Here is a 12,492-nt window from a genome sequence, read left to right as displayed (position 1 = left end):
AACAGCTCAACAACACTTCAGTTTCTGTTTCCCTGAACTGAGGAGCTGAAATAGTTGGTTCTGTGTTTGAGTGACATGTGTAAAACAGGAGTGTCTGTAAAGCAGTTTAATTCCTCATTCCTGATCAAGGAGTCACTTTACTTTGTTTACTGTATGTGTCCTTCAAGTGGAGTCGAAAATATCATAATTACAAATTCCGAGCTCATGAATGACTGAGCGAAGATTTAGGCTACTCACGAATGCATGTTTACTGTGTCAATGTAATTTCAATGTCAAAAATGTACGGTTCTAAGATAATACAGATCATGCTAGCTAACATCATGTATTCATTTATGCAGAAACAATGAGCTCATTAACCCTTTTCCCACCAGAGTCTTTAAAAATAAAATGAAATTGCAACTGTCAAAGTTTTTGATCATTTTCACAAAACTTTCATGGCCCCCAGAATATTTTTTTGATTGAATATCTGAACATACAATATATCAAAATAAATAACAGATCCTCTGTAGATTAGGTATTATTTTTTTATCAACACTTAAATGTGGGTAAGTTTCATAAAAACAACAACATTTTAAGCAAAAGCTTAGAAAATTGTGTTTGTTTTCAAAGACTACAACGTGCATAAGCAATGCTTTTATCGCTTGTTTCTGCTTCTTTTTTTGCCTGTGTTTTGATCAGGAGATTCTGTCCTCTTTCAGAAGATGTGTGATAGCGTCCCCTACCGTATAACAGTGAAAACACTGAAAACGTCTCAGGTTACTCATGTAACCATGGTTCCCTGAGAAGGGAACAAGACCTTCAGCGTCAGCTCCTGAAGTCACATGTGCAACTTAGTCCAATCCTGATTGGTGCAACCTCAACCCCTCAATTGCTAAATAATTAAAATTGCTAGCCTATTAATTTAAAATTAAACAGGTTTCAATTTAGGCTATTATAATGGTGTGTTGTATGCAAACAGCATTGTTAGTGTACAGTTTATTTATTTAGCCTTTACCTCAGATTACATGTATAACCAAATTATCATCTGCAAATGTATGATCTGTATAACAGACTGCTGGGATCAGGAGGATGAGAAGAGAGTCTACAGCTGCCCTCTGTCAGGTTTCGTACAAACGAAGCAGGCAAGATGGTAAGTTTGATATTTTAATTTGCAGAATGGATCGGTAAAACGTAACAGGTGAGTAAACAGTAAGTTGAATCTCAGATGATAGCTTAACTGAAGTGTAATCAAGTCTCTCTCTCTCTTTCTCTTGCAGATGATGATGAAGGAGTTCCTTAGAAGACGAAATGATGACTGGCAGAGAAGATTGGGATCGTAGGTAGGAACACAGGTAAGTATAATTGGATGAAGCTTAACTGAATGATAACAAAGTCTCTCTTTCTCTTGCAGATGCAGATGATGAAGATTCTCTGAAGATGGACTGAAGACAGGCTGAAGAAGATCGGGATCGACGGTAAGTATGCCGGTAGGTGAAGTAGAGAGTCTGTGAGTCATGAATAGATGTGTATCGACGAGACCAGACAAGGAGTGAAGGGAGAGTGCTGAATATAAAGGGGTGAGATGACGAGGTACAGGTGATGATGATAATTACTTAGAGGAGAGTGAATGCGCCAAGGAGGATTCTGGGGAGTGTAGTGCAGAGACATGAGGAAGACAAACGGTGAATGTGACACCCTCAGTGCAGACAGACCTTCAGTCCAAGACCTGCTTTAGCTAAAAACACCATTCTGGCTGAACTGGTGGAGAAACTGAAGAAGACTAAACTTCCTGCTGACTGTTACGCTGGATCTGGAGACGTGGAGTGTGACGTCTGTACTGGAAGAAAATACAAAGCCGTCAAGTCCTGTCTGGTGTGTCAGGAATCTTACTGTCAAACTCATTTAGACCGTCATGAGGAATATCACTCTCGTAAACCACACAAAGTGATTGATGCCACTGGACGACTGCAGGACATGATCTGCCGTAAACATGATAAAGAGCTAGAAATGTTCTGTGTCACTGATCAACAGTGCATCTGTGTGTGGTGTAAGGAGTATGAACATAAAAACCACAACACTGTATCAGCTGCAGCACAGAGGACAGAGACACAGGTATGAACTGAGAGGGATTGATCACACAGAAATGAAAGTGTCTTCATTTACTCACTCATTTACTCATGTTGTCCCAAACCGGTTTGACTCACTTTCTAGATAGTAAAGATGACATTTTGAAGAATGTCTCGTCTATTTTACTCTATACATTGAAAGTCAATGTGGTACAAAAAGTTTCAAGCTCCAAGAAAGAGCAGATCTTACAGTAACTGTGTCCACAGGGAATGGCCACTGGTTCCTTCAGGAGATCCAGACACACTGAACACGTGAACTCATCCTGAGAAAATCTGGCTTCTGCCATTTTACTGCATGAATACAGAGAGACACAAACACACAACAGCTCAACAATACTTCAGTTTCGGTTTCCCTGAACTGAGGAGCTGAAATACTTTCCTGGTTCTGTGTTTGAGTGACGTGTGTAAAACAGGAGTGGTGGCTGTAAAGCAGCTTCCTCGTTCACACACACACTTTACTGCTGTGTTTAATGTGTCCTTCAAGTGGAGTCGAAAATATCATAATTACGAGTTCCGAGCTCATGAATGACAGAGTGAAGATGTATTCACGAATGCATGTGTCTATATACTGTGTCAAAGCAATGTCAATATGTAAAAAATGTAGTTCTAAGATAATATAGATCATGCAGTTAGCTAACATCATTTAGGCAGAAACAATGAGCTCATTAACTCTTTCCCTAACCCTTGTTCCTACTCTAAGGAATGAGTGTAGAAGGGCAGAAAGAAAATGGAGGAAGGATAAATTACAAATCTCAGTAACACTTTAGAATACTGCTCCTTCATTAATGAATAACTACACAGGAACAAATGAGTAATGCACTATTAACATTCTAGTAACTACTATTAACTAACAAGAAACTCTGATTAATGAATTAGTAAGTCACTGATACTTGAGATAAGGGACAAAAGTACTTTTGAAAAGTGACAAACGAAAAATCGTCACTACATTAATTTGAATTGGATATCTTCATAAACACGGGTCTCATCTATCATACCATGAAAAGGAACAGGCTTTTTATTTAACCACTTTTTATAAAAATTTACATTGACTCACTTAGTAACTTGACATTTGTCAACTCTCTTGCACATGAAAATATGTTGTTGTTTTTTTGGTGTGTGTGTGTGTGTGTGTGTTTGATCAATTCAAGTGTGTAGAAATGGTGTGCCTTAGCAAGGTTAACTGATAAATTGCATTGTATACACTTTTAATGTTATTTTACATTGTTTTGGAAATTAGCCATTTTAAATTACCTTCATTTAGTTTACAAATGTTTTAATTTTTAATATATACAATCAGTGGTTTTGTGCACACAAGACACTGATGCATGTAGATAAGTTGGTGTTTAATGTATGAACACACTCAATTGAACAAAAGAAACGTACATTTTTTTATAAAAATTAAAAACCTCCTTACGGTGTTGACACACAACTAACGGTCTTGACACAATTGACGGTGTTGACAAACTGACAAACTGAGAATCAAACTGATTTAAGATATTTACCTAGTTTTGACATGGCAAAGGGAGAGAGTATCAAACTTTGAACAAAGAGTGCCTGGTGACAGGATCTTTAAGGCACACATGAAAATGTCAAAATGTTCCTGGTATCAAAAGAAAAAAGCAAATGTATCTGGAGGTCCTCTATTGGTCATCTATATTTGAACTAAACTGTAAATCTAACAACTGATTTGCAAGAGGACACATTAGGCTGAGAACTAACTAAGAAAGTTATGTAATAGTGTTAATAGTGTACAAATGTTGAAGTGTAACAGGATCCAGAATTCTCCTCATGTATTTCCTGACTCCTTCCAAAGGCTCACTATAAAAATGAAAAGTGAACAATCAGACTCATAATGCCAGTGTTTCTGTAAATCTAAACTGACTGAAATGTCTGTTGTAATTCCAGCTCTACTTTAACACAGGGGTTCAGACAGGTAATTAATTTCTCTAAATATATAGTATATAGTAAATATATAGTAAATATATAGAGAGAGTTTTATCTGTCATTACTGCCTTCGGTGTAGAGCCAAGCATTAGATATTTATATAATAGTTTGTCTAACCTGCGGGACTTGGGCATTGGACAAGAGGTGTTGAACATGCCTACGCTCTATGAAGTCCATAACATCAGGGGCTGTATGGCACAGAGCTCTCTGGTCCGGCTTGCTTGGAGGGGAAGAGCTGTCCCCGTCAGTATCAAAAGGACATCTTCCACTCCGTCAGCTTACATGTCAACACCGTCAGACAAAATATCTGAGAGAGTTGACAACATGTTTTTTCAACTTAATCATGTCTTGTAAATGGTAGTCATTTGGATTTTCCTCAGTTGCCAGCTGCCACTAAATTAAACCAAAATACCAACTTTTACTTCAAAATTCTTGATTTAAATCATCCCTACTTTGAAGACAGTGTTGACACATAAAAGCTGTGACCACAGGGATTTCCACTTGTTTGCTGAATTTTTTTTTTTTTTTTTTTAAACTTACGAGACCAATGTGCATACTATCCACCCTATCTGCCCTAAATAGTATTGACAATTAACAATGTCACATACTATTTAGGATGGATAGTATGCACACTGGGACGCAGGCCATGTGTTGGACTGCTGCATCCATCAACAGAGAGAAGTCAAAGGGGGTCCTCAGGGTTAAAGCTGACCAAAATATGCCTGATTTATTTCGAATTTGAAAAATATCTGACGGAGTTGACGTGAATTGATGACAGATTTTGAAAGGCTGTTGTTAATGTATAAAATAATGCAATGTTCACTTTAAGTATTTTGTGATATTTTATTAAGCCATCAAATTAACTTCATATTTATATTTGGGCATTCTGGGCATTTTAAAACTTTTTTTTTTAGTTCGATACTGTGACCTCTACGAAGGACGAGTTCATTTGCATTGGCTTTCATAGTACAGTGCCGGTATTTTATTAAATTACTATGAAATAATATAAATATATACAAAACTAAGGGTCTAAACATACACAAGTCTTTCATATACAACTTTTAAAGCCTTTTTAAATGAAAAAATGTATTGTTTTTTAAGGCAAATTGCAACATTTTGATGGGGGACATGTTTTGTCCCTTATTTCAAGAATCAGTGAATTAATAGTGCTCAGTTTAATGTGGTAGTACAATATGAGCTAATCAATAACCACTATTTTTCATACCTCACTGAGGACTACTAAGAACTACAGGTTCATTATTAATAATAATAATGCATAATGTATAATATAAGGTAATGGTAACCCATTAGTAACGAATCAAGTGTTACTACATCCTTCTAAAGTGAAGATCATGGGAACACACTAGTAATGACTAAAGTGTTTCCAAATCCAATATTCAATATCTTATGAAAATCTCAAAAGCTTACCGTGACTTCAGTCAATATTAGGAAGTTATCAAGCTTTTCACTGTACAATACTGTTACATTTACATTTTATTATAAATTATGCATTATTCATGTTAATTATGAACCTGTATATAGTAGTTATCTGGGAGGTATGAAAATCAGAGTTTCTTGTTAGTAAATAGTAGTTACTAGAATGTTAATAGTGCATTACTCATTTGTTCCTGTTTAGTTATTCATTAATGAAGGAACAGTATTCTAAAGTGTTACAATAATGAAAATTAAAACAAGAGTCTCTGTAATATCTCACTGTTACTGATTTATCATATATCAGCTCAATGTATTATGGGTAAAATGTCTCTACTTCAACACAGTTTCACTAATGATCCAGAATCAACATGAAACCCAGGATAGAGCGTCTGAGTGAATGTGGTCTGGACTGTGTGGATGAGGCTCATTGTGTCAGAGACGCTGTAGAAGGACAGAGTTCCTGCACTGTGATCCACATACACTCCTATTCTTCTGCTGATGGACTTTACAGGGAGAACAGTCTTTATCTTATTGTGTCTGAATGTGTAACTGGAGGAAGAGCAGAACAAACTCCAGGACTGATCATTATATCCAAACACACACTCATAACCCAATCCCTTCCTGCTGATGCTCTTATATGACACTGATATATACACATCACTACCGGTATTCCCACTCCACTCAATCTCCCAGTAACAGCGTCCACACACACTCTCTCTACACAACACCTGACGCCACTGATCAAATCTGTCTGGATGATCAGGATACGACTGTTGTGTGTCAGTGTAAGTAAACACTCTGTTCCTCTCAGACAGACTGAGGCGTTTATTCACTGTGTTCAGATCCAGAGTCAGCTGATGGGAATCTGATGGAGAGAAAACACATCAGAATCAGGAATTATGAATCTGTCTGATCTTTTAATGTATCTGAACAATGTATCATCAGTGTCTCAGTGCAGCTGATCAGATATCCTGTGCAAATCATCATTTACATGATCAATTATAAAACTCTTCTATCATGTTTATTTCTCCTTCTATAGGAAGAACATGAACACATTCAGTGAGTTTTTCTGCTTGTTTCTCAGTAACTTACATTGTAGGAAGTCGTTCCTGGTCTTGGGATTCATGTTGGTGAATCTTCTTCTTCTTCTTTTTCTTTCGGCTGCTCCCATTAGGGGTCGCCACAGCGGATCATCCGTCTCCATACCACCCTGTCCTCTACATCTGCCTCTTTTACACCAACTACCTGCATGTCTTCCCTCACCACATCCATGAACCTCCTCCTTGGTCTTCCTCTTTTCCTCCTTCCTGGTGGCTCCATCCTCAGCATTCTCCTACCAATATAATTCATGTCCCTCCTCTGCACATGTCCAAACCATCTCAATCTCGCCTCCCTCACCTTATCACCAAAACGTCCAACATGCGCTGACCATCTAATAAACTCATTTCTAATCTTGTCCATCCTCGTCACTCCAAACGAAAACCTTAACATCTTCAGCTCTGCTACCTCCAGCTCAGCCTCCTGCCTTTTACTCAATGCCACTGTCTCTAATCCATATAACATCGCAGGTCTCACCACAGTCCTATAAACTTTTCCTTTCATTCTTGCAGATACCCTACTATCACAAATCACTCCTGTCACTCTTCTCCACCCACTCCACCCTGCCTGCACTCTTTTCTTCACTTCCCTAACACACTCTCCATTACTTTGCACTGTTGACCCCAGGTACCTGAACTCCTCCACCTTCTTCACCTCTTCACCCTGTAACCGCACCACTCCACTGCCCTCCCTCTCATTTACGCACATGTACTCTGTCTTACTCCTACTGACTTTCATTCCCCTCCTCTCCAGCACGTACCTCCACCTCTCCAGGCTCTTCTCAACCTGCTCACTACTCTCACCACAAATCACAATATCATCAGCAAACATCATAGTCCAGGGAGACTCTTGTCTGACCTCGTCCGTCAACCTGTCCATCACCACTGCAAACAGGAAAGGGCTCAGGGCCGATCCTTGATGCAGTCCAACCTTCACCTTGAACCAGTCTGTCGTTCCTACTGCACACTTCACTGCAGTCACACTGTCCTCATACATGTCCTGCACCACCCTCACATACTTCTCTGACACACCTGACTTCCTCATACAATACCACAACTCCTCTCTAGGCACTCTGTCGTACGCTTTCTCTAGATCCACAAATACACAATGCAGCTCCTTCTGTCCTTCTCTATACTTCTCCATCAACGTTCTCAAAGCAAATATGGCATCTGTGGTGCTCTTCCTCGGCATGAAACCATACTGTTGCTCACAGATGGTCACCTCTTCTCTCAGCCTGGCTTCCACTACTCTTTCCCATAACTTCATGGTGTGACTGATCAACTTAATTCCCCTGTAGTTACTGCAGTTCTGCACATCTCCCTTATGCTTAAAGATCGGTACCAGCACACTCCTTCTCCATTCCTCAGGCATCCTCTCACCTTCCAAAATCTTGTTAAACAATCTGGTTAAAAACTCCACTGCCATCTCTCCTAAACATCTCCATGCTTCTACCGGTATGTCATCTGGTCCAACCGACTTTCCACTCTTCATCCTCTTAATCGCTGCTCTCACTTCCTCCTTACTAATCCTATCCACTTCCTGCTTTACTAACACCACATCATCCAACCTTCTCTCTCTCTCATTTTCCTCGTTCATCAGCTGCTCAAAATACTCCCTCCATCTTCTCAACAAACTCTCCTCACTAGTCAACACATTTCCATCTCCATCCTTTATTGCTCTAACTTGCAACACATCCTTCCCAGCTCGATCTCTCTGCCTGGCCAATCGGTACAAATCCTTTTCACCTTCCTTAGTGTTCAACCTCTCATACAGCTCCTCGTATGCCTTTTCCTTGGCTTTCGCCACATCCCTCTTTACCTGATGCCGCATCTCCTTGTACTCCTGCCTACTTTTCTCATCACCCTGTCGATCCCACTTCTGTTTTGCTAACCTCTTTCCCCTTATGCTCCCCTGCACTTCCTCATTCCACCACCACGTCTCCTTGTCTTCCTTTCTATTTCCAGATGTCACACCAAGTACCTTTCTAGCTGCCTCCCTCATCACTCCTGCGGTAGTTTCCCAATCATCCAGCACCTCTTCACCACCACCAAGCCTCTGTCTGACCTCTTCCCTGAACCTCACACTACAGTCTTCCTCCTTCAGTTTCCACCATCTTATTCTTCTTTCAGTCCTTACACTCCTCCTCTTCTTCTTCGTCTCCAAAACCATCCTACAGACCACCATCCGATGCTGTCTAGCTACACTGTCCCCTGCCAACACCTTACAGTCTCCAATCTCCTTCAGGTTGCATCTCCTACATAGAACATAGTCCACCTGTGTGCACCTTCCTCCACTCTTATAGGTCACCCTATGATCCTCCTTCTTCTTAAAATACGTATTCACCACTGCCATTTCCATCCTTTTAGCAAAATCTACCACCATCTGCCCTTCCACATTTCTCTCCTTTAGGCCATACCTACCCATAACCTTCTCATCACCTCTGTTCCCCTCACCTACATGTCCATTAAAGTCTGCCCCAATCACCAATCGTTCATTTATAGGTACACCATCTACCACTTCATCTAATTCACTCCAGAATCTTTCCTTCTCCTCCATCTCACAGCCGACTTGTGGAGCATAGGCACTGATGACATTTATCATCATCCCTTCAACTTCCACCTTCACGATCATCACCCTATCAGAAACTCTCTTCACCTCCACTACACTCTTACTATACTCTTCCTTCAGAATCACCCCTACACCATTTCTCTTTCCATCCACACCATGATAGAACAGTTTAAACCCACCTCCAATGTTTCTGGCCTTGCTCCCTTTCCACTTGGTCTCCTCCACAGTTGGTGAATGTGACTGTGGAAATAAACAGACATGAACAGTGTGAAGAGAAATGACAAGATAAAATACATCCATTTCTAAGACGTTTCTAATCTGATATTAGATGAGGCAGGACTCATTTCTGAGAACAGAAGAATCTCCAGATGCCTCATATATAATAACACACGTATCGGATTAAATTGTTATTGTTATCGCATGTTTTTATAAATCATAGGAACATTTCAGAAACTGTTGTACGTTCATATTTCGGATCATTCTCCGCACGTCTATATAAACGAGGCGCAGGACTTTACCTCTATCAGAGATCTTCTTGATCTCCTCTTCACAGAAATCCTCCAGTTTGTCCCTCAGCTGACGGACAGATTCTCTCACGCCATCAAAAGAGGAGAGAGAACTGAAGGAAACGTCGGGTTCGTCTGTAGATTCAGGAGGTGCTGAGAGAGACTGGAAACTCTACAGAAAACAGAAATCAAAACTCATCATCTCCACACTTCAGCCAATAACCTGCACTATATCAGATCTGAGCGGCTCTTGTTGACTTCACTTCTCTTCAGTGACTCGCTTCAATCCAGCACTTTCACACAATCAGCACATTCTCCTCATATTCATCATTTAATGCTACAAACTCTAGTATTTCACACTTACACTCCCTGTGAAAAAGAAAGTACCGTACTTGTAACAGAAATAATATACTTTAAACATATATAAGTGCAGATTGGCTGTAATGTTTTCAGAAACTTAATTGCATGTTATTTGCAGTTAAATGAATGTGGAATAGTTTAATGTTGTTATTAAATGCAAATAGCTGAGCTTTAGAGTGTGTTTTTTTGCCCTGCTTAAGTTCGTCTCATTCTGCTCTCATGAAATGTTTCTCTGTGAGTCTCTTGCTCAAGTCCACTATGATCCAGTTCTTCTAGATCTCTGTTACCTGCAGGAACTGGATGTGATGGTGTGTGTGTGAAAGCTGCTCCAGCTCAGCGTCTCTCCTCCTCAGATCATTGATCTCCTGCTCCAGTCGCTCCAGTCGTCCTTCAGCTCGACTCACTGCAGTCTTTTCCTGATCTCTGATCCGCTGTGTCGCCTCAGAGCGGCTTCTCTCAATGGAGCGGATGATCTCAGTGAAGATCTTCTCACTGTCCTCCACTGCTGTGTGTGCAGAGCGCTGTTACACACACATCACAATCACACAGTGAGTTCAGTGAGTCCAAACTGAGACGTCTCACACTTCTCTTCTTCTCCAGACTCACCTTACGAGACTCCACAGCCTCTCTCAGCTGATGAAGATCTTTCTGTCTCTGCTGGATTCTCTGACGGATCTTCATCTGCGTCTCCTTCAGCTGTTTCTGGAGGACAAACCAATAACTGGGAATGACACATAAAACTACTATCACAAAAAGTAAAGCTACATAAATCCAGAATTGGTGGAGGGTTAAAGATCTAGCATTGTAAGTTTATACTGTAGGTTCAGACCACTGATTCATAGTTTCCTGAAATGAGATTATGAATGAATATGAAACTGAAATGTCAGCAGTATTTCATCAGTGCCTAGTTTTATATGAATAATTCTGTCATCATTTACTCTCCCTCATGTCGTTCCAAACCTGTAAGACTTTCTGTCTATTGTGAGACACAACAGAAGATATTTAGAAGAATGTCTCAGCTGTTTACAGAGGCCAAATAAAATATGATGACACAATCTCATTGGTTCTTGCATGACTATGTTAAAGTTGTATTGAAGGAGGTTTTGTGGGCGGTTTTTTGAACCGATAAGTATTACCTCTGTCTTATCTGGATTTAATAAAAGAAAATTGTGCGTCATCCAATCTTTTATATCTTTAACACACTCTGTCAATTTGGATAATTTAGCGTTTTCATCCGGCCGTGATGAAATATATAGTTGAGTGTCATCAGCATAACAATGGAAACTAATTCCATGTTTCCTTATAATATTTCCAAGTGGCAGCATATATATTGAGAATAATAGAGGGCCTAACACAGATCCTTGCGGCACTCCATAGTTTACTGGAGTTATGATCGATTTTTCTCCGTTTAAATAGACAAAATGGTAGCGGTCAGATAGGTATGATCTGAACCAGCTTAATGCTTGTCCTTGAACACCGGTATAGTTTTGTAGCCGATCTAAGAGTATTGTGTGATCTATAGTATCGAACGCAGCACTAAGATCAAGTAAAACTAGTATTGAGATACAGCCTTGGTCAGAAGCTAAGAGTAAATCATTTGTGATTTTAACGAGCGCAGTTTCAGTGCTATGATGCGGCCTGAACCCAGACTGAAACTTTTCATAGGTGTCATTTTCTTGCAAGAAAGAGCCCAGTTGGGCAGACACAACTTTTTCTAATATTTTGGACATAAAAGGAAGATTTGAAATGGGTCTATAATTTGCTAGGTTATTTGGGTCTAATTGTGGTTTCTTAATTAGTGGTTTTATAACTGCCAATTTAAATGTTCTTGGAACATGACCTAAAGATAAAGACGAGTTAATAATATTGAGGAGAGGCTCTTCCACTATAGGTAACACTTCTTTCAATAGTTTAGTTGGTATGGGATCTAATAAACATGTTGTTGTTTTAGAGGAAATGATAAATTTATTTAACTCTTTTTGTTCTATAGTTGTAAAGCACTGTAATTGTTCTTGCGGGGTGATAATCGAGGCTGAATTATAAGGCGCGATTGAAGATTGAACGTTTACAATTGTGGATCTGATGTTTTCTATTTTCTCAGTGAAAAAATTCATGAAATCATTACTACTAAACTGTAACGGAATATTTTGTTCATGTGACGCTTGTTTATTTGTTAGTCTAGCCACGGTGTTAAATAAGAACCTAGGATTGTTTTGGTTATTTTCTATTAGTTTGCGGAGATGCTCAGCCCTGGCCGCTTTTAGGGCCTTTTTATAGCGTGACGTACTGTCTTTCCAAGCGATTCTAAAAACTTCTAAATTAGTTTGTTTCCATTTACGCTCTAAATTACGGGTTTCTCTCTTTAGAACACGAGTTGTATTGTTGTACCATGGTGCTTTAATTTTCTCTCTGACCTTTTTTAGTCTCATAGGTGCAACAATATCCCATTTTCCAGAGAGAACGGTGCTCATAGTGCT

The sequence above is a fragment of the Scardinius erythrophthalmus genome (genome assembly GCF_964197995.2).
Source record: "Scardinius erythrophthalmus genome assembly, chromosome: 1".
Lineage (NCBI taxonomy): Eukaryota > Metazoa > Chordata > Actinopteri > Cypriniformes > Leuciscidae > Scardinius > Scardinius erythrophthalmus.
The sequence above is the reverse complement of the archived record's forward strand: the minus strand, read 5'-3'. Positions refer to the sequence as shown.